Consider the following 23818-nt stretch of genomic DNA (forward strand, 5'->3'; position numbering starts at 1 on the left):
TCTCCACCCCCACCCCCAGCCCATTCACCTGATCTCACCCCAAGGGCCTTTTTTGTTTGTTTGTTTTCCTGGATGAAAAATGTCCTCAAAGGGAATCAGTTTGCAGATGTGGAAGAGGTGAAGCAAAAAATGGCAGAAGCACTAAAAGGGATCAAAATTGACAGGTTCAAGAACTGTTTTGAGCAGTGGGAAAACATCTTTATAGTTGTATTACATCAAATGGAGAGTACTTGGAAGGTGACTGAAGTTAAACGTGGAAGAATAAATACACAATTTTTTATAAATAAATTTTGTTTTCTGGGCTGTTCCCCCTTGTGGCTTTTATTAGTGAACTATATATGTACCCATTGGACAAATTATCTATAAATGCATAAGTCATTTTGAGCAAGAAAATATTTTTATAGAAATTTAAACTATGCAAAATCAATATTTCAAGTGGAGCAGTGCTAAAGTGTTTTTGTATACTTTCTTTCACAAAGAAGATAAAAATCCTCTTCCTGTGCAATCCTCTCTCCAATTGAGACTAGGATAAATTCTTAGACCATAAAGGCACTAGATGGGATTATTGTATAAGGCTTCTTGTTCTCTTCTTCTAGCACTTTTTAATCCTCATCTACCAATCTTCCCTGAAAAGAGGAAAAGAGGGTCCCAGCTGTGCCAAACCATGTGATAGCTGTATAATTAGATGCAGTCCATAGGGGTTTAAAAACAGAAATTAACAAATGTATTTTAGCTTGAAACCTTACCTATAAAAAAGTCAACTGGTTTCCCAAATATTCATAGTCCACTCAGAGATTTCATCATCTTGCTTTAAGAACCCAAGAATGAAGATGACCATGAGAAATATCTTCTAGAATTGGACTTGCTTGTCATAGAAATGCCTGCCTCCTGTGGGTACTAAAATAGAATAAACATTGAGAAATCAATGTCTTGGGTTCCAGTACTGAATCTGCCACCAACTAGTTGTATAATTGTTGCCAATTTCCTGTAAATCTTTGGCCCAGATTCCTGTCTAGAAAATGGAAAAAAAATTTGAACTTGATTTTGTAAGGATCTTCCCAGTTCTAGTAATGCAGTGTTATATAAGTTATATTTCTAGACTATGATTAAGTGATAGACCACCCTCTCCTCATTATTCTACATCTACTCGTTCATCAGCATTTCTCCTTTCTTGCTGATGAACTGAGAGGTGGCATTGGCTTTAGGAATCTGACTCATTCCTGTTACCAGTCTCAGGACACCTCTCAGATGCAGAGTCATTTGAATGTGCTTTAGCATCCTATCTCCTTAGCTTTCTTTTATACCAACCCATTATCATATTTGGTCTTTTTTTCTGGCATTAGAATTCTGATGATGTGCTATGGTAACATTATGCCAAAACAAAAAGTACAAAGACTTCCAGTCAAGATGGCAGCATAGATAAATACAATACTCAAATCCTCTCACAGCCATATCAAAATTACAAGCAAACAACAAAACAACCATCACTCAGAACCACTTGAAATCTGAATGAAAGAACTACAACTAGGGAATTAAAGAAGAAGCTACATCGAGACTAGTAATAGGAGTGGAGAGGTGGAATGGGCTGATTCCACACCTAGGTGTGGCAGTTTAAAATTAGGTAGGATGACTTCTGGCCAAGATGGAGGCATAGGTGGACACGCTGTGCCTCCTCACACAACCAAAATTAAGGGCAACAAAAATTTAGAAACAAAAGACAACCAGAACAGACAGAAAATTGAGCTGTATGGAAGTCCGACAACCATTCTTCCAGACCGGTAAGAGGGACGGAGTTGGCGGCTGGTGGAAAGGGGTCTCGCAGGAAAAAGCAGGGGCTGGCAGACCCAGGCATGCAGGGTACAGGTGGCTGTTGGCAGACCCCAGGCACACAGGTGGCGGCTAGCAGACCCCGAGTGTGGGGAGGCAATGAGCAGACTGAGTGAGGCACACAAGGCAGCTGGTTGCCCGCAGTCACACATTCGTGCGCAGATGAACCAGGTGAAAACAGGCTGCAAAATAGATCGAGCAACCCAGGGACCCAGCACTGGGAAATAAAGCCTAAAAGGACTGATTGAAAACACTTGTGGGGGTTGAGGTGCTAGGAGAGACTCCCAGTCTCACAAGAGAGTTTGTTGGAGAGACCCACAGGGTCCTAGAATATACACAAGCCCACACACCCAGGAACCAGCACCAGAAGGGCCCAATTTGCTTGTGGGAAGCAGCAGAGGGGACTGAAATCTGACAGAGGGCGGAGCAAGCACCATTGTTCCCTCTCTAACCTTGCCCCCACATAAGTGTCACAACCCAGACACTGAGTTGCCCCACCCTGGTGAACACCTAAGGCTCCCCCCCACATATGTAACAGGTGCGACCAGACCCCCCCCAAAAAGAGGGTTCAAATGGAAGAACAAATGAAAGCCCTAAAGCCAATACTTTTAAGCGACCAAGAGATAGCCAACCTATCAGATGCACAGTTCAAAACACTGGTGATCAGGATGCTCACAGAATTGGTTGATTTTGGTCACAGATGAAAAAAATGAAGGCTACACTAAGTGAAATGAAGAAAAATGCACAGGGAACCAACAGTGATGATAAGAAAACTGAATCTCACATTAATGGAGTGGACCAGAAGGAAGAAAAAAACATACAAACTTAATCAGAAAAGAATGAAGAAATAAGAATTCAAAAAAAATGAGAGGCTTAGGACCTTCCAGGACATCTTGAAGTGTTCCAACATCCAAATTATAGGGGTACCAGAAGGAGAAGAGGAAGAGCAACAAGTGGAAAACTTATTTGAGCAAATAGTAAAGGAGAACTTCCCCAATCTGGCAAAGGAAATAGACTTCCAGGAAGTCAAGGAAACTGAGTCCCAAAGAAGTTGGACCCAAGGAGGAACACACCAAGACATGTCATAATTACATTGCTCAAGATTAAAATGAAGGAGAGAATTCTAGAAGCAGAAGGGAGATAAGGGGACAGTCACCTACAAAGGAGTTCCCATCAGACTGTCAGCTGATTTCTCAAAAGAGACCTTACAGGCAAGAAGGAGCTGGAAAGAAGTATTCCAAGTCATGAAAGGCAAGGACCTACATCCAAGATTGCTGTATCCAGCAAAGCTTTCATTTAGAATGGAAGGGCAGATAAAGCGCTTCTCAGATAAGGTCAAGTTAAAGGAGTTCATCATCACCAAGCCCTTATTACATGAAATATTAAAGGGACTTATCTAAGGAAAAGAAGATCAAAAATATGAACAGGGCTGCAAAACAAAGTGTCGCAGGTTCAATTCCCAGTCAGGGTACATGCCTGGGTTGCAGGCCATGACCCCCGGCAACCGCACATTGATGTTTCTCTCTCTCTCTTTCTCCCTCCCTTCCCTCTCTAAAAATAAATAAATAAAATCTTTAAAAAATATGAACAGTAAAAAGACAGCAAACTCACAGTTATTAACAACCACACCTAAAATAAAAGCAAACTAAGCAAACGAAAAGAACAGGAACAGAACCACAAAAATGGAAATCACATGGAGGGTTATCAACAGGGGAGTGGGAAGAAGAGAGAGGGGGAAAAGGTGCAGAGAATAAGTAGCATAGGTGGTAGGGAGAAAACAGAGGGAGGGCAAGAATGGTGTGGGAAATGTAGAAGCTAAAGAACTTATGACACATGGACATGAACTAAAGGGGGGGAATATGGGTGGGAGGGGGTGTGCAGGGTGGAGGGGAATGAAGGAGGGACATGGGACAACGGTAATAGCATGATCAATAAGATATATTTAAAAAATAAAATTAGGTGGGATGTCTCAGTTGTGGAGGTCCACCCTGAGGAGTGAGGCAGTCCAGCCTCACACTAAGTCTCCCAACCCAGGATTCCAGACTCAGAGAAGCTCCTACAACTTCTGGCCATAAGAACTAGTGGGGACTGAGGCTGAGGAGACAGAGGGTCTCTGTCCCAAACAGTTCCTCCTAAAGGGCTTGTGCATGGACTTATGCAGACTTACTCCCTCTGAGCTCTAGCACTGGGGCAGCAGTTTGAAAGGAACCAGGGACATATGGGAAAGAATTGAATGGTCTGCCAGCAGGGTGAGTGCTGAAAGGGCAGTTTCTACCAAACAACAGTCTTGACAGAGGCCATTGTTCCTTTTCTGAGACCCTCCTCCCTCCCCACCACACACAAAGCTTGCAGGTGGGTATCATATCTGAGTATCCATCAAACTGGCTCACACAGTTATTTGCCCCAGGTGATTTCCTGAGATCCTGCCCCACGCAACTTGTGGCTTTTCCATATCAATGACCTCTCTTCCCTCATGCTCAGACTCTCCTAAAAATCTCTCAAACAAGCAACAACTGGCCTCTGTGTACCCTGTACCTTTTGCTAAGTGGTCCCAGGCCCAGCACTTAGCAGCAGTCAGCCTTGGTTCAGAGCTTGACCTCTCTTGGGCACCTCCAAGCCCAACACAAGTAGCAGCCATCTGAAGGTTGCTCTGTAGTTTGTGCCAGGTGGACCTGGGCAGGCCACAGGTAATGGCTGACCTTGCACCTTCTGGGAGGCCCCAGAGTCAGTGTACCCAGTAGACAGCTTCAGACCATGCTGGATTACAACCACCCCCCCCTCCACCTCCATGAGGGACACACTCAAGGGGCAACTCAGTGAGCACTAAAGCTCCACTGAAACAAGTCCTGTTCTGTAGAGTCCACTCCTGCATAGTAGATGCTCCACTGTAGTCACAGCCAGTGTTCACAACTGATTGGCCAATGGGTCAACCCCTCACAGTGATACCAACAACAGTCAAGGCTCAACTATACCAGGATAGTGCACGCAGCCCACAGAGGGACACACCTGGAGCACCCAGCTTGGGTGACTGGGGAGATTGTACCACTTGGCCGTATAGGATATGTAAGGCCACTCTACCAAGTCCAGGAGATGTAGCAGCTGTACCTAATACACAAACAATATAGGGGAGTGACCAAAATGTGGAGACAATGAAACAGGCCCAAATGAAAGAATAGGAGAAACCTCCAGAAAAAGAACTAAATGAAATGGAGGCAAGCAAACTACCAGATACAGAGTTCAAAACAATGCTTATAAGGATTCACAAACAACTCAGTGAGAACTTTAAGGGACTTAGTGAGAACTTCAATAGCATGAAAAAGGACAAAGAAACCATGAAGAACCAGTCAGAAGTGAACCATACACTAACTGAAATGAAGAACAAATTACAGTGAATCAATTGTAGATTAATTGAGGTCAAGAATCAAATCAGTGATTTGGAATCTCTCTCTCTCTCTCTCTCTCTCTCTCTCTCTCTCTCTCTCTATATATATATATATATATATATATATATATATTTATATATGTATAAAAGAATCCTCCCCCCAAAATGAAGATAGATAGTGTAAGGAGCCTCAGGGACAATTTCAAGCATACTGACATTCACATCATGGGGGTGATAGAAGGCAAAGGGAGAGAGCAAGAAATTGAAAACCTATTTGAAAAAGTAATGACAGAAAACTTCCCTAACATGGTAAAGGAAATAGACATACAAGTCTAGGAAGCACAAAGAGTCCCAAACAAGATGAACCCATAGAGGACCACTCCAAAACACATCATAATTAAAATGACAAAGGTTGAAGATAGAGAGAGAATCTTAAAGGCAGCAAGAGAAAAGGAGTTAGCTACCTAAAAGGAAATTTCTGTAAGACTGTCAGCTGATTTCTTAACAGAAACTTTGCAGGCCAGCATGGACTGGTAAGAAATACTCAAAGTGATGAAAAACAAGGACTTACAACCAATATAACTCTACTCAGCAAAGCTATCAAAGGACATATAAAGAGCTTCCCAGACAAGGAAAAACTAAAAGAGTTTGTTATCATCAAACCAGTATTACACGAAATGTTAAAGGGTCTTCTTTAAGAAGAAAGGGAAAAATGACTGGAAATGTGAACAATAAAATGCCAAAAAAATATATATCTATCAACAAGTAAACATAAAAAACAAAATAAACAAATAAGCAGAACTGAAACAGACTCATAAAAACAGAGAACAATTTGACAGTTGCCAGATAGGAAGGAGTTTGGGAGGATGGGTGAAAAAGGTGAAGGGATTAAGAAGTACAATTTGTTGTTACAGAATAGTCATGAGAATGTAAAGTACAGTATAGGGAACATAGTGAGTAATATTCTGTGAACTATGTATGATGTCAAATGGGTACAAGATTTATCAGGATGACCACTTAGTAAGTTATGTAATGTCTAATCACTGGAGTATATACCTGAAACTACTATAATATTGTGCGTCAAATGTAAGTGAAAAATAAAAAATGATTTAAAAAAATTAGGTGAAAGAAGCCTGCTACCAAAGACCACATATTGTATGATACCATCTTTATAAAATGTCCAGAGTAGGCAAATCCAGAGTTAGAAAGTAAATTAGTGGTCACCTAGGGCTGCGGTGAGACGGGGTAATCAGGAGTGACTGCTAATGTGTATAGATTTCTTTTTGAAATGATAAAAATGTTTGAAAATTTATTGTGGTGCTGGTTGCATGATTCAGAGAACATATTAAACCTATTGAATTGTACACTTTAAAAACAAAAACACCCTGGCCAGATGGCTCAGTTGGTTAGATCGTTGTCCCGATATGCCAAGGTTGCAGGTTTGATTCCAATCAGGGCACATACAAAAAGCAAACAATGAATGTATAAATAGGTGGAACAGCATATCAATTTTTCTCTTTTTCTCTAAAAGTCAATAAATAAAAATTAAAACAAAAACAAAAAGTACACAAAAGGCTTGGTGTGGAGCTCCAGGCTGCTGTATATATTTGCGATGCTTCCTGGGGACTTAGGATCCCTAAGTAAATGGGATCCTTTTACCTTTGAGAGTTGTCAGACAGATAGTGTCGGCATTTAATAATTCTAACTAGAGCTCCGAGGATGATTTGAAGTACCACGTCTCATCAATGAGGCCTGACACGTGAGAGAATTTTCCTGCACGAAGAACTACAGCAAATGCCACGTTGAGGAGCTGCAAACTGGGAGCAAATCCACTCCATCCTACTATGAGCCCTTCCTGTTTTGTCAGCCAGCATGGTTTCCTAAATCTCAAATTGCAGCAGAACTGTTCTGCAATTCCATGGGTAGCTATTTCAGGAGCCTAACACAGCAGGACAAATGTGCACAAGTCCACACAGTATGACAGAAGAATTAAAAATGTATTTACCATCTGTTGGTAGTTTCCTTGTGAGGCTCTTTTCTTTTCGTCTCCTGCAGCCACAAATAGGGTCTCCTTACTTCCTTCTTCCACCCTCAGAGAGCAGAGTTCTGTTCATATCTTTGGAAATGCAAGTGTCCCCGCCCCCCCACCTCTCACATTTCTTAGACTGTTAAACTTTGGAAGTATTTCAGCTTCACGGATCAATTCCCTCAAAGATAAATTGGAGTGAGTCTGCGAAAAGGTTGTAGTGTTTTATACTTCTTTTTGTGGTCAGGTTACTTTTAGATGCCACTCTGGAGTTGTGGTCACAATGCATTCTTGGAAGCTCTAGGCTGGGACAAGAGAAGTAAGGCCCAGGCCCAGGCTAAGTGAAAGAAGTCCTTAAACTAGGCTTGGAAATTTATGTTGACCTTTTATCATCTACTTAGTCCTTGCCATAATGGGGTATGCCAGGTGGGAGCCATGATTTCAAATGGGAAAGGGCCCATGGAATGTGACCACAGACTTCAAGTGAGTGTCATTTCCAACCATGTAGTAGCATGGATTAAAAAAAAAAAAAAAAAAAGCCCTAAGCTGGAGTACAGTTTTGGTAGTTGGGAAACCAGTTAGGTTGATCTGAAACCATTCAATTTATATAGGAATATTCAATTCTTAGTAAGAACCCCTAGCTTTAATTATTGGGCTATTGTATGATTCACTCAAAAACAGAGATTGGTATAAAAATAATACCTTATCCAAAATATTGTAATGTGGTGTTATGACTCTAATGGACCTATTCCATTCAAGTAAGGACTTGTTAAAACATACTCAAGCCGCATACTCAGTGCTGGGTGACCTCGAACATTTTGCCTGGTCCTTCAAACAGCAAGTCTCAGTTTAAACACCTCAGAAGTGGGGATCATGATCTTTACCTCGTTATATCATTGTGGGGATTAGATAAGATGACATGTGCAAAACTCTTATCATGTTGCCTGGCATAGAATACGAGCTGATAAATGGTAGCTTTTAAAAATTATGATTATTAAAATCTATAGCTGTACTACTTTCTATTTTTCTTAAAACTCTTTCATATTTTCTCTTTGATTCTGGTTTAGAAATTTTTTTAAGTTCTTCACAAATCTAAGCCTGAATGTGAGATTCAGCTCATTCCAACTCAACTTCAATAGTTATACCAGGTACAGTTAAGTCAACAGTCAAGTAAATAGAATATGTACCATACTGTGGACAAGATGCATTTGTTTTGGATTAGCTGCTACTGGACAATCATTGTACTGGGGCTTATAAGGCATTGCACACAGTAGTCCTGAAAAGCATTATTGATTTATGAATTCATGCAACAGTTGATGAATCTTTAGTGGGTATCCATCATGTGCCAAGGACTGTTCTGGTATTTGGGGTTTATCAGTGCATAAGCAAGACAAAATCTCTACTCTCTTGACAATAAACAAAAAAAGGAAATAACAGAGAATGTTCTAAGGTAATACATTTATGAAATAAGGTGGGTCAGGAAAGCCAGGGATACATTTTTAAGTAGGGTAGTTACAGCAGGCTCCACTGGGAGATTGTGTCTTTTTTAGAAAAAAAGAAAAAAAGCTGAAGAAGGTGAGGGAGCAGCAAGCAGAAAAGCCCTGAGGCAAGGGAGTGTCTGGCTTGTCTGAGGAACAGCTAAGAGGAACAGTGGGGCTGGAAATGTGGGAGGAGAAGGAAGAATAGTAAGAGTTGGGATCTGAAAATTCGAGGGTGTCCTGATGGTGTGGGGCCTTGTAGGCCTAGGGATGACTTTGACTCTGACTCCAGGTCAATAGAGCCATTGGATGACCTGATACAGACAATCGGCTATGGCGTGGGCTGGTGATGGTGGAAGCAGAGAGACGATTTGGGAGACTGGTACAATAATCCTGATGAAGGATAGTGGTGGTTTAGCTCCAAGGGTAGCAGCCCAAGTGGTGAGGCGTGGTCAGATCTTGGATATACTCTGAAGGTAGAGCTACCTGAATTTTTGGACAGATTGGATGTGGGTTGTGAAAGAATGAGATGAGTCAAGATTCTTTCTTGCCTGAATAGTTGCAAGGTTGGAGTAGCCATTTAGTGAGATTTGTATGCAAGAACTGTGTGACACATCTTATGGTAACCCCTGAGAGCGTACATATCTTGGGCTGGAGGGGAAGGCCTCCTTCTACCTGTTGGGCAAAACCTCCTGAAACAACTTATCCTAAGTCAACAATCAACTCAATGGAACATATTCTTTGAAATGTGAGAATCAGAAAAACTGAGGTTTTCATGAACCCTTTTATAAGCACAAAGGACAGTAAAAATATAAGCAGCTTTTGGCTGTATTTTCTCAATGCCAAACAGTTAGTTTCATTTTTTAGTCTTTTCCTCACCTCTATCCCACACTCTGAAATAGCAACAGGAAAGCTGTTGGTGCATCCTGGCAACCAGCAGAGGGAGCTGAGGAGGCCTGAGGAAGACCTTTGAGCTAAGGCCCAGTGCAGGAGTCTCAGCTCAAACCTCTAGTAACCTCCGTGCCTGGGCCAGAAGCCAGGTGTTTCTGGGGTGATAGGAGGTGGTTCTACAGCTGTCTTGGTAAATTTCCCATTCCATTGGACTTTTTGTTTATTGGTATTATCATGAGTAAAAGGCAAAACATACATCTGGAACTGATTACCTCTGTGCATCTATAAAGGAAAGAGGGACATATATATATAAATAAAAAGAAGAAAAAGAATATGATTCTTTTTCAGCACTACAATTATAGATCTCAAAAAGAGGGTATAATAGTTGCCGAGGGATGCTGTAACAAATTACCTAAAACTGGGAGGCTTAAAACAAGAGAAATTTATATTCTTACATCTCTGAAGGCTAGAAGTCCCAAATCAAAGTATCAGCAAGGCCTTGTTCTCTCTTCTTCCCTGTGTCTCCTCTGTGTCTCTGTGTCTTTTCCTTTTCTTAAGAGGACAGCAGTCATATTGGATTTAGAGGCCACCCTAATCTAGTTAAGACCTCATCGTAACTAATTACATCTGCAAAAACCCTATTTCCAACCAAGGTAACATTTACAGACACTGGGGTTAGGACTTCAATACATCTTTTTGGGGAAGAGGCTTTAACCCACAACAGGGGGCAATGGGAACTCACATGAAGAACTGACCAGTGTGGGGAGTCACATACCTGGAACAATAAACAATTGTAAAGGGAGGTCACATGGGTTTGGGAGTAACAGGAAGTATTTGGATAAGATACGCCCTCACTTAGGATACTCTCCATCTGTGCTTATGGCCCTGAATTTTTTTCTGTCAGACTTTCAAAAAATATTGTATAAATAAAAAGAATAAGAAAATAGCACTTCTCTGAGTCATACATTGGGCAGAGCCGCAAACTTGTGATAATCAGGAAAGCCTTCACAGAAGTGTTGATGCTTGAGCTGGATCTCAGAGTGTGAAGATAAAATAGCCCTGCAAAGTAAAGGTGGGGGGAGGAGAAAGGGCCTCCCCTGCAGAGAGAAAGGCTACACACAAGTATACTCACGCAGTGCCTTCTTAAGTAGGATGAAAAGTCTCTGAAGGCAAGGCCCATGTCACTTATTTAATCTGTATTATTCAGACACAGTAATAAATTAATGAAGGGGACAGAATGTTCCTGGTTTTAATAAACGCACAAATAATCACACGATAACCTGGAAGAACACTAGGAACATACATAGGGAAGAGTTAATTATTGTACACATTTGCCAAAGCACAAATATGGAAACCCTACCCTCAGCCAGATCCGGAGAAATCAAAGGGCTGAATGTGGTATAAATTCCTCTGCCCTGATTGCACCCGGAGATCTGCCAACATTTTTTCTCTGATATATTTCTTTGTGTACACTGTACTGGGTTCTTGAAAACCTGATCGTGAACTGAGATATGCAATTCTGAATCACCACTGTGATCTAGGAAAATTAACTCCTTGCTGATCTTCCCGGATAGGCACCCAAGTTTGTTGCCCCTGAGATCTGCATCAGGAATCTGGCTAGGTTTCTGTCATAGAGCAACTCCCCTTTTTTGGCATAAGAATGTACAGGATGCCAGTGAGGTTTGAACTGGGTCATCTAAGTCTTTTTAAATGCAGGATGATTCATTGCTGGGGGTTGGGGAGAGAGGACAGCGAAGGGGAAGGAAGTGCTGAGCAGGGAGGCAGAGAGTTGTAATTATGAAATTGACTGCAGAAAAAGCTAGTTCTGGGAGTGACTGGGTCACATGTTCTTACTATTGGCATTTAAGTTACAACTTTTAAACCAGAGGTAGGGGGAGGATTTGGGAAACAGATCATGCAACTGATTGATTGGCTTTCAGAGGAGACGCACCAGATGTCTCCCACATTTATAAGAATTACAGTGTATTAATTCCTCTTTATACCTGGCAAAAAAGAAAAAGAAAAAGAAAAGCTCTCTCATGACAGTACAGTTAGCAGAATAAAAATTTGGCTGTAGTAGTATGAGTAAACAATTTGTCTTCTTCTATTTGATTTACTGGCATTGTAGCTGACAGGGTCTTCTATTCTGTGCTTTCATTTTGTACGTAAAAAGGGATTGTTTGTAATTTACAGTTTAAGTCTGAGTGCTATTATTCTGCTCTGTCAGAAAGCATCTGAGGCAGTAGCTATCAGTTCACGCCTGTGCCACACACACAAAGCAAGTCAGTCTTGAGAGCTCCCCCAACTCTCCCAGCAGTCAAATTTGGAGCAGCCCGGTGGAAAGGGGTTCTGCAAATATCACACTCCTGACAACCCTCACTGAAACCATGATGTGGGCAGTTTTTTTTGCTTATTTACATCAAAAAGCAAACTTTGCCAATGCAGCTTTCTCTAACTCTTCCTTTTTGGGGTAAAGTTGGTAAATTCCTTATAAAATAATTTTTTCAAACCCTGACCCTCATTTGGGCTAGCTTCTCCTGGCTGATACCGACTCAAGAAAAATGTAGAAACAGAGAGCTTTTAGCTATGTATATGTGTGTTTTGATGTCATGAAGCTAGAATAACAAAGAACTTCACTTCCCTCCTCCCTAACAAGTTGATGTTTATTTATTTATTTATTTATTTAGCCCGTTTGTTGCCAGTGATCTTATTTTGAAGGTACTCCAAGCCTTATGTGTACTGCCCATCAACTGCCACTACCTTAAGTTCAAACAATAGTGGCTTTGGGTTTTGATTTTAATTTGGAAAATGTATTTCTTTTGAGGAAACCAAATGCCAAGTTGTTAATGAAATGCTTTTAATAGATTTCCAAGTGCTCCTGGCCAATACCAAGCAAAATTCAACACACTCAACTTGAAGCCTTAAAATATCCATTTTCTTTTTATGTAAGAAAAGTTGTGTTCCTAAGATGATTAAGACCATAAATTCTGACATTTCCTAGGTGATTCATTATATTCAATCTTGATCACAGTTACATTGATGAAAATTTATCTAGGTCTTGCTTGTGAGATTATTTCACTTAAAATCATCTCATTTCCTTTTGGTGTGTCCTATTGTACTAAATATATTACAAAAATTTTTAACAGGTTTTCTTTTGGTGGCCTTGATTTGTTTTATAATTATGGAGCAATTCTAAAATTTTCACTATCAATGCCCAAAGCCATCTGTTACAAGACAGTACCATCCCCAAACCATTCAGCCTTAAGCAGCAAAAAGAACTGTAACTCTAGAATGCTTGTGCTTTCTAAAACAGAGCATAAGTTTTCCATCAGCTTCCCTGTAAAAAGATGAGTCACAGAAGAGCCTAACCAATGCATTTTGCAGGCTCATACCAGTTCCACCAATGAGAGATGATGCCTTCCCTAACAGATAGTTACCTCTCAGGGATTGTTTTAACAGGAATAAGGTCCATGTCTGCCAGGTGGAAAACTGAGGAAGCTAGAAAAGTCACTTGTGTTATCTACTACACTGTAGCAGAGAGCCAAGCCAGGGTCTCCAGTTGTGGGTTCTTGGAACTCATTCCTGTACCTCCCCAGCCCCACTGTCTATACCCGTACTGTCCATTAGAAATGTAATATGCAGCCCTGCCACATGCAGAATGTTACATTGTGTAGCAGCCACATTAATAAGTACAAAGAAATTGGTAAATTTAATTTTAACAGTTTATTTTATTTACCTAATATATACAGAATATTTTCATTCCAACATTTAATCAATATAAAAATTATTGAGATACCTATACATGTGTATATATGTATGTAGATATATGTGTGTATATTATTTTAAAGTCTGAAGTATGTTTTATACTACAACACATCTCAGTTTGGACTAACCACATTTCAGGTGGTTGGTAGCCATAGTAGATAGTGCAGGCCTACACTAAGGCACTAGTTCTTGTGTTTAACTGTAGGCATACCCTCATTTAAAACTGCCCAGTGTGCACTGTTAAATCACAAACTGTTGACAGATGTTTGAATACAATGATTGTGATGTCACTCTTCACTATCAGTGATGTCATTTCCATTCCCCAGAAGCCTGTCCTGCTATGGTTTGGTGAAAGGTCAAGCAAGATGACCCAGAAGCATGCCCTTTAAGAGTCCCTGTGCCACGTGTAGAGCTCAGCTGCTCTAGCCTGGGTGTGGCAGGCTGACCTCAGAGTCCATTGTGTGAGTGGTTTTCACTTTTGTTTTTAGTTTATTTTTCTATTCTTGTCTCCCCAGCTTTATTTCAGGGTGCAGTCTAAGGAAAGTATATTTGTTTTGTGAGCATGCTATGATTTGCTCAGATTTTTAAATGACATATGTAGGCTAACACCCTCCTTATTATAGCATGGTTAAAGGTCTGTCAGTGTTTCCATTAAAAATTAAAACTTTCCGGGATTCATTACACAGGCATAACAAATTGCTCCAGACAGAAACTTGGCAAATCCTACTTTCACGTAGGATGAAATTATTTTTTAACATTTTTTAAAGATAAAAATAAATAAATGTTTACCATTCAGATTTACTCATGTGACTTTTTGGGGGGTGATAGGGAAGGCATTCAGATAAAATACACATAACTTTACATTTTGTTTTATAAATTTGAAATATTAATATTAGTTTGTAAGTCAAATTTTGCTGAAGAATCAAGAAAGATGGTTCAGATGATTACCTTTCCTCCTCCCAAATGTTTAATGCTTCTCGTATTTGAAAGTCTGGTTGATACAATGACTGTGAGAGGTGCTAGGTCCAGCAACTATGAGTCTTTCCCTTTTTATCACAGTAGAAATGAGTAGTTTTCAAAAGGTAATATTTATTTTGACATGAATTCCTTGAAGATAAAGATGTCTTTCTCATCTTTATAGTCTTATGACCTAGTTATTGTAGGTGCATAATAAATGCTGATAAATAAGTGAGAACTACATCAAACCATAAGGCTGTTGGTTAAATGATAATTACATACAGAGCAAGTTGAGAATTAAGATATAGTCTCCATTCATAAATTTCATTTAAAAATTCATTTATTAAATATTCACTATCTAGTAACTTTGAAAAACCTTTAAAACTGTAAAGAACATTCTTGTCAAGTCTTTAACCTGTATGGCAGGGGTGTCAAACTCATCTTCACTGGGGGCCACATGAGCCTCATGGTTGCCTTGAAAGGGCCAAATGTCATTTTAGGACTGTATAAACATAACTACTCCTTAACTAGGGGCAAGGAGCTCGGCACTGCCACTGGGTAGAAACAAGGTACTGGACCAGATAAAACAGGGTGGAGGGCGGAATTCAGCTCGTGGGCCTTGTGTTTGCCACCTGTGTTCTATGATTTCCCTCCTTTCTGAACACCTCATTGGATTATTGTAACAATTAAATGACCTGGTGCTATGAAAGTATAAGCCAGTTCCAAAACTTTTTTGAGGCTTAGCTTTCTCATGTCTTGTCCACTTCATAAGAGTATTTGAAGATGTAATATGGGAGACTGTGAGAAGTGTAAAATGCTACACAGATATAATTCAACTGTAAGTCCTCACCACTGCAAACATTAAGGACAAAACCCTAAAATTACTGTGAAGTTAAACGTGGTAAGAAGGCTCTGGCCAGGTGGCTCAGTTGGTTGGAGTGTTGCCCTATACACCAAAAGGTTGGAGATTTGATTCCCAGGTGAGGCAACTGATGGATCTCTCTCTCTCTCTCTCTCTCTCTCTCTCTCTCTGTCTCTTTGTCTCTCTCCCCTACCTTCCTCTCTAAAAAATCAATTAAAAAATTATATCTGAGCAAAAATATATGTCAGAGCATTTTTTTTCACCAACATATTTAAATCCAAAATAAATAAATTATGAGACATGGTGATGGGTTAATTGACCCCAAGATTTTTTTAAATCCTCACTCAAGGATATGTTTATTGATTTTAGAGAGAAGAAAGGGGGGGGGAGAGTGAAGGAGGGGGAGAGAGAGAGAGAGAGAGAGAGGGAGAAACATCAATGTGAGAAACATCTATCTCTTGTACACACCCTGCCATGCCCTGACAGAATCCAGCCAAAAAGCTTTTTGGTGTACGGGAGGCCACTCAAACCAGCTTGGCCACTCTGACGTTTTAAAATAAGTAGGAGTTGCTGTTAGAGTTGCCTCATTCTATATGTCATCTTAATTTTTTAAATTTTATTGAGAAATAATTTACATACATTACTAAGTTTAAGGCATACAACATGATAGTTTGATTTACATATAGTGTGACATGATTATTTTTATTTTTGACTGGAGGAAAGCTAAGGCATCTTTTCCAGGTATGACTTTTCATACCTTTCCAGGTATGAGGTCCACCATTTTTTCAAGTATTCAAGCCTAAAACTCCAAATAACTACATCTATATTATATTTCACTTCCAATCTGTTTGATATTTACTTGTTATAACCTGGTAAGCTCTTTGTATTTGCTTGTTTTGTTTTGTTTTGAACTATATAGGAGGCTACTTCCAAAGAAAAAATATGCTACCATTTAAAACCACTTATGGTTCTCGGACTGCCTGTGTACTTGGTTCATTAAAGTACTCTTGTGCTCCCTCTGCTGCCATGAAGGAAGCCTTTCTGTTCAAGGCCCAGTGCATTCTTCAGAGTGTTCTCTTGGTGGTGATGATGCAGATTTGTGCATAAATCACAGCTCTTCTGAAGTGCAGTATGATTTAACCAAAGCATAAAATGTAATAATTTTTCATTAAAATTAAAAATTAATAAAAGAGGGAGGGAATAAAAAAGGAGTAAATAGAGGAATTAAGCTCTGTGTCAGTGGCCAAATTCATGCAGACAGAGCTCTTGTAGAAGAGACAGCATTCTTCACACTACTGTGCTTAGGAATCACCCAGGGGCTGGTTCAAAGGCAGACTGATTCAGTGGGTCTGGGGTGGAATGCTCATTCTGATCGTCTCAAAAGCTCCCAATTGCTGCTGCTGTTCTGAAGACATTTTGGATGCAAGACGTAATGATGTAATATATATATTTGATAGCCTAGTTGCAACCTTCGAAAGTGGATACTACCGAAAGAGTGAAACAGGTATTAGGGATGAAATGATTTTCCATGGTGTTTGATCAATGCAGAACACAAATGAGGAGTAAGGCTCAGCAGGCCTTGTTTCTCAGTTTCCTTTATTTCAAAGTTTGACTTCTGCTTGTACGAATATAGTATCAGGTTTATGAATAAGACCACAGTACTACATATTTGTCTACTGGCTTTGTGAAAGTTCTGCTCTTCTTCCAATGGGTTTCTATTTGCATGAGAGTGTTTTTTTAAAGAATCAGTACCAGCTTTTTGTGATTGTACATTTACTTTTTTGCCAGCTGAAAATAAAAGATTTCCATGCTAAAGGTAATGAAATTGTATCATGAGTATTATTATGTTTATGTTGTTTGGACCTTGCAGGAAGAAATAGTTACAGATCTTAATGGCAGTTTATGGCTTTAATCTTAATGGCTAAGAAAGTAAATGACACATTTCTTATTAATTGTTCTTACTGCTTTAGTAATATACATATTTAGTTTCCTTGAGGGAATATTTAAATTAATTGACTAACTCTAATCTGAATTATGTGTTTTAATTTAAGGTTCATAAAATAACTTAAATTAACTGCTTGTGCCAGTGCAACAATTAAAATATTAGCTCTTTTTTTTAACTGAAAATTCTCTAAATATAAGATGTCTAAAAATAGAGTGTAGGTGGATTGGACAGTCTGCAGATTAGGAGTTGGAATGAAAACATCTCAGTTAAGCCAAAAACATGGCAACCAATATTTTCTGTTATAAAAATATTTTAGATGAGTTTTTATGAAAACTGTCTGAAATTGAAATGAATAGCAGAAGCTCTCTGTTTATTCACAGGCCAGTAATAAGAATACCTGCAGCACAAAGCATACATCTTTTCCGTGCAGAGCCGACAGCTGCTGCTCCTTTCAGAAGCCAGCTCTCTGCAAAGTGGGGGAAAGCGATATTTCCCGGTTCTGTCTGAGGTATTAACCTTCACCTTGATAATACTTGTCAAGGAACACAACACTAGGAAGAGCCTTTTCAGGAAACTTATGTTAACTGTCCACTAGAGGCTGTAATGAGACCAACAATGTCATTTTAGACCAACCCTGGGTTTAAACCATAACAATCACTGATTTTTAAATGAAAAAAAAAAAAAAAAGTTGTAGAAACGAGTAACAGTGAACAGTAGTAGTTCTATTTAAATAGCCATGTATATGTATATGGTATTTCAAAATGTGAGCAAAATATTTCAGGGGCTCTACACCTTCATAGTTACGCAATTTTTTATTTCTGTAGCACGTTGTTTCTCCAATACGGTTGTTTAAAAGCTGACACATTCCTCTTGGTGATTCCGTATCCTGCTTCGGTTGGTGACTAACCGTTAGGTCATAAGTAAACTCAGCCAAAAGGTTTCTCAAATACAGCTTACAGTCAATAGTGGTGGCTTCCAGAGACAAACTTACTTGGAAGGATTATGTTTCCAGACACTTGGTTCTAAGCACCTGAAGGAGGTCAAATGCTGCCCAGGCACCTACTGGTCTTCCAGAATTATCTGCAGCAAGGGGAACACCACACTAAGCTCCATTTAGCATGATGTGCCTTCTCTTCCTCCAGGTGTATCACCTGTGGGCAAGGTGCACCCCTCGAAAGAAGATTCCTTCCCACCCAACTAACTCCAGGCGGTGGTACATGCGGAGGGGGCAGGTGGTGGGGAGTAGAGAACCGCAATTAAAAATTGAGTCCAGAGGAAGTTCTTCGGCATGGATTCACTGAGAACTGCCATTTGATGCTCGGTTTGCTTTCTCTATCTCCTACACTAGTTACCTCATTTCCGATTAAATTAATGATCCCGAATTAGCTGCGAGAGGAGTACGCGGGTAGTCTACCAGGGTTACAGCTGGGTAGTTCCACACCCACAGCCGATTTCGGGACCTGCAGGAAGAAAAAGGAGGGCAGGGAGGTCACCGATTTTTCCAGGCATTAAAGGTAAGGGTGCACGTGCAGTAGGTTGAGGGGGTACCCTTAAAACTTCCTAGAGTTGCAAGCAAAGGCACTCCCCGCCGCCCGGTGGTCTGGGTCTTGGAACGCTGAAGCCAAACCGAGTGAGGGTGAACATGCAGGACGATCGCAGTCAGCCCTCTAGCACTCTGCACCTAGAGAATCAGCAGTGGCCCGCTTCCCCTCCCTTCCCCATGGGCTACTTCACTGGCTCGGAGCCAGAGTCCTTCAAGGTGCCTGACTTGCACCCCGCTGTCGTTCTGTCCCCTCCAAGGAGGTGCGGGGACCCCGGGAGGCGCACGAGGACCTATCGGTCACCGCTACAATTACCTCATCGCCTCAGCTCCCCGCCCCTTTCCCAAACCTGGAAGAACTGTCCCCTCTGGCCAGGGTCTCTCCTCCTACTCCTAGTCCCTGGACTCCAAGTCGGTCTAGGGGAAACGCGCCCACCTTCCTGAGGGCAGCCGTGCCCCGGCCGCGCGCACCGAAGGGTTAAGGGCGCGGGCCGCCAGCTCACCCAGCGCTCGCCGGGCTCGGAGCCGCTTGCCCCACCGCCCGCGGGAGGGTGCCCCCCCTCCTGTCGGATCCTTGAGCTGCGGCGGCGGCAGCCAACTGCTCCATATTTGGCTTCTATTACACATTTACATACTGGAGCGAGCGAGCGAGCGCGAGAGAGCGCCAGGGAGGGAGGGCGGAGGGAGGAGGGAGGGGAGGGGAAGAGAGTGTGGGGGGAGGAGGAGGAGGAGGAGGAGAGAGCAGAGTATACCGCAGACATCATTTCTACTACAGTGGCGGAGCCGTACAGGACCTGTTTCACTGCAGGGGGATCCAAAACAAGCCCCTTGGAGCAGCAGCCAGAGCTACAGCAGCCGCAAGACACTGTTTCTCTCCCTCTGCCCCCCCTTCCCCACGCCACCCCAGATCCATTTACACTTTACAGTAAGTGGCGATTTTTTTTTCTCCTCTGATTCTGTCTCTACCCTCCCCCATCCCCTTCTCCCCTGATTTAGATTAACATTCCCTCTACCCCCGCTCTCCTAAGATGGGCCAAAGCAACAGCCAGCAAACAAACCCCAAACCCCAATCGACAGCACGGAAAACAGCTTGAAGAGGAGCGAAGGAAATCGACGCGGCTTGTTGTGTTGTTTGTGTGTGTGTGTGTGTGTGTACATACAACCTTCCCCGGCTTCAGCCTCCCGGGCCGACACCCCGATCTGGGCGCGGGTCTGGCCGGCAGGGGGACTGCTGGGGACACGGTGGGCGCCCGCGGAGCCAGTGGGCGCGCCCGGGCTGGGGGCGCGGGGGTTGAGCGCGGCGGCGCCGGGCTCGGGCGGCTGCTGGTCTGGCAGCGAACGCGGAGGGTCATGTCCTCCTCCCTGGAGGTGGGGTAAAGGGAGGCGACAGCCGCTCGGGTTGCGCGTCCCTCTCCTCCCATGCCCCCTCCTCACTCTTCTCCCCAAAGAGGGTGGTGGGAGCGAGCAGGTCTGGAGGAGGGGCTAGGCTGACTCGCAGGTGGCTGCCCAGCCTCGGTGGCCCGGGGCTGGGGTCTCCTCGCGGAGACCCGCCTTGCCGGGCGTTCGGCTATGGACCGGGAGGGGTCAGCGCCGGCGGAGGAGCCGGGACAGTGCGCGCGGCCAGGCGCAGGCGGTGGGAGCGCTAGGGGTTGCGGGGGGCGGGGGGGAGGCGGCGCGGAGGGATGGACGCGGGGTCGCGGTGCTGGGAACGCGGCGGCCAGAGTGGCGGTGGCGGCCCTGTTGGTACAGCCGCTTCCTGATCCTGTGCTGCCGCCGTGCCGCCCGGAGCCGGGAGCCAGTGAGCGCCCAAGCCCCGGCCGGCACCCCCGCCTGCGCCGGCGGCTAGAGCAGAAGAGTGGCGGCAGGCGCTGCCCTGCCCGCGCCGGAGTGCAACGCTGCGCCGCTGCTGGGAGGGTGAATGAAGCCAGGAGGAGGGGAAGGAGGAGGTGGCGGTGGAGGCGCTGCGGGGATTGGGATGCGCCCTGGAGCCCCGCTGCTCGTTCTCTCCGGGCCGGGTCTGAGACACTGCCACTCCCGCAGCCGCCGCCTCCTCCTACGTGGTCCCAGCGCTGAGCTCAGGCCGGCCCCGCAGGGGGCAGGGAAGGGGCCGGACGGGCGGAGCGAGAGGTGAGGCGGTGGCAGAGCGCGGCAGGAGAGTGATTGAGCGAGCGCGCCAGTGTGAGTGCGTTTGTGTGCGCGCGCGCGGGGGGTGGGGGGGTGGGAGTAGACGGGGGCCGTGGCAATGGAGACGGGGCCCTCGGAGGCCACTTGACTGACTCTGCAGCTCCGGACCCCTCCTCAGCCCCCAGCCCTCAGACTGCCAGCCCAAACTCCGTGGCTTGTGCTTTCATTTTATTTCAGACCACGTAGGGGGCTGACTGGAAGCGATGAAACAATCCAGGTTTTCTAGAGAGACTGAGCAAGAACCTTGACTGGGGGTGAAAGTAGAGTGGTGGTGGAGATCCTGCCAGAAAACAAAACAAAACAAAAAAAATCGGCTTCTAAGGACTGTGGGGCTTGGTTCAATCCCGTGGAGGCTCGTTTTGTTTTGCTTTCTTAGTGTATAATCCTACAGATAAGAGGGTAATATAAATACTTCGGAAGATTGGGAAATTGCTGAAGAGTAGTAAGGGCAAAAAAAAAAAAAAAAAAGCCAGTCGGAAGCTGGTTATATAATGCGCGATGTGGCTAACGAGAACGGCAAGCTATTTTTATTTTGTTTACCGTATGCTGTGCAGTAGGGACTCCTCCAAACTGGTTCTGTCCCCAAAGAGATTTTTTAGCTTCTCTGAGATCCACAGGATACAGCTTGCAAAATTAGAAGACCCCATTACACCCACAGAATCAAAACTAATGCCTTAGAGTGGCTTACTCCCTGCACATCCTGTCGTGCATGCAAGGGAATGTGTGTATGCAAATAAGTTCTCCTTTGGCAAGCTGGTAGCCACAGCTCAATGACATTTGTGTTTTATAATATAGGCTGTTCTTAATATTTAAACATCATTGTTACATATCGCACACAGCAGAGGGTAGTTATTGATGTTTGTTTTTAGGCGCAGGTACGGGTAGTTACTTTTCAACAGTGTTAGCTAAACCATTTCTGATTGGGTTTTGGGGGAGACCTGCAGTTCCTTGAAGACCCTGTTAAAGCCCACCTTGTGGTTTATTTGGTGGGCGAAGGGAGTTCGATACTTGAGCTTTTCTTTTTTCTTTCTTTTCTTTTTCTTTTATTTTTTTTTCTGGAATGAAACATATGCCTGGGGAAACCACCAGAGAGGAGGATGAGAAAATCCTGCACATGAACTCTTGGGAAGGGATTGCACCATAACAGCTAATGCTGTGGTATTTAAATCTCCTCTGACCGCCCTTTGTGCATGTATCAGTCAGTATTTTAACAGCTCCACGGACAAGTGGGCTTAAATGATCCCTTCTGCATAAAGCAGAGGTAGAAGTCTCTTTTAAACCTTATGCCTGCCTGCCTTTCTCCTCCTGTAGATATGGTCAGTGGTGTAGGTTTTCGGTGCACTTACTCCAACCCTGATCACTCATGTAATTAGATCAGGCTGCCATGGCAACAGGCAATGTTCCTCGTCCATTCAGGTGGGTTTGTTTTGTGCCTGGACTATTCCAAGTGTTTTATGTACGGTATTTGTGCTGCCCAAGCCAGATGAGAGACTTCACTATTTCAATTGCGTCTTTCAGTCATTTGGACCGAGACGCTGAGTGAGGCTTCTCCATACTCATAAAGGAGACCAACAAGCTGTTCTTACTGGGTGTACTATGTAAATGCCTCTCCCCAGACAGTGGAAGGAGACCGACAATCCTGCTGGTGTTTATTGTGAACAGATCAACAAGTATTTGGTGCTTGTTAGAAACCTTTCAGAGCTGACTAAGGCAACATTTCTTTTGCCGTCTGGTGCCATTGGCCTTGCAGGCAGGCACTTAACCCTTTCAAGTGTGAAAGTGCTCATCCTTTACAATCCAAGTTTGTCAGTCATCATGACTGGTTTTCTATAGCGTCTGTTCAGTTGGAGTAATTTATTTGGGAAGACTATCCCCATTGTCACATTTTAAAACTTTACAGCCATCATAATAGAAAAAAAAGGGGATACTGATAGTAGGCAGCCACTATGAATGTATTTATTCTTCATTTGGATCTGTGGCCATGATCTTTACATCTGTGGCAGTAAGTTAAAAGGTTTTTGTCTCAGGAAAGAGATGATACAGGCCTGTAGCTGGTAGACTGATAATATGTAGTGCTTTTGCACAATAAACAACTTCTGTTCTATTTTGGGATATAATTTAATGAACAGTTAATAATTTAGAGAGCAGCAGTCTACTCTTTGCATTAGGACACCACCATACTAAGCCTGTTATGCAAAGATCAGTGTTACAAAAATACAAGTAGCTTTGGTTGAAGCTTTGTGTTGCTTAGGCAATCCAAATAAAGGGAAGTATTTTAGTAACCCTGATATATGAAAGTAAAAATAATTGAGAATAATCATGCCTTGATTTAGTTGTGACCCTGCCGGTGTACAGTTTTATAGACCCATAGCTAAATTGGTAAATCCTTCTTTTCCCCTGGGGCTAGGATTGAAAGTGCCGTATACTTACTTGGAGGTGGGAACTGGGGTTATGAGTTTCTGTTAGTGAGTGTATGTGGTTGATAACTGGATTGTGTCCTGCCCAGATCAAGCGCTGCAATGGTGAAAATGAGCTATTATTACTTCGAGGAGGTAAACAGATGAGAAGCAAGGATATAAAATAAGGCACAGAAGTGGAAGTTTTACACAAAACCTTGGAGGTCCTGGATGATGTTTTACAACTTACAGCAAATTGTTTTTACTTGCACTAAAATGTGAACATGTATTTTTGAGTGCACAAATTCATGCTAAAATAAGGATGAAAAATGTACTTGATTTGGAACTGTGAAAGTTAATATTTTCCTCTTTGGATTTCGTTTTAAGAGGGTTTGGTAAACAGGGTGATTCTTTTTCAGAAATATTATAAATCAGCTTCAGGACTTCTGAATTGTCTTTTATTCTTAGAGAAAGGTTCAAGAAAAACTCTTAGCTATCAGATTATATGTCAAATGCCTGTAGATGGCCCTGCGTTTCAACATACCTTACTCAGTTGTCTGGGAGT

At 42.7% G+C, this 23818-nt stretch overlaps 1 protein-coding gene and 1 long non-coding RNA gene across 10 annotated transcripts in view; one reads left to right on the top strand and one right to left on the bottom strand.

Moving 5' to 3' along the window:
* Nucleotides 1-16765: 16765 nt before the first annotated feature.
* Nucleotides 16766-19361, bottom strand: LOC118500716. Its single transcript, XR_004903294.1, has 2 exons — nucleotides 18486-19361; nucleotides 16766-18213 (listed from the first exon to the last, which is right to left on the bottom strand). It is a non-coding gene; the product is annotated as an uncharacterized LOC118500716 (long non-coding RNA).
* Nucleotides 19362-19425: 64 nt separating this feature from the next.
* ATXN1 (ataxin 1) overlaps nucleotides 19426-23818 on the top strand; it is a 384633-nt gene continuing 380240 nt past the window's right edge. For 7 of the 9 annotated variants that reach the window (XM_036026476.1, XM_036026475.1, XM_036026474.1 and 4 more), the window contains exon 1: nucleotides 19429-19598. The gene's annotated coding sequence lies outside the window, so the exon portion shown is untranslated. Of the gene's footprint in view, nucleotides 19599-20711; nucleotides 20801-23818 lie in introns of those variants that run through there. The other 2 variants (XR_004903293.1, XM_036026477.1) reach the window with 2 other exon arrangements.

This window comes from Phyllostomus discolor, chromosome 5, assembly GCF_004126475.2.
Source record: "Phyllostomus discolor isolate MPI-MPIP mPhyDis1 chromosome 5, mPhyDis1.pri.v3, whole genome shotgun sequence".
NCBI lineage: Eukaryota > Metazoa > Chordata > Mammalia > Chiroptera > Phyllostomidae > Phyllostomus > Phyllostomus discolor.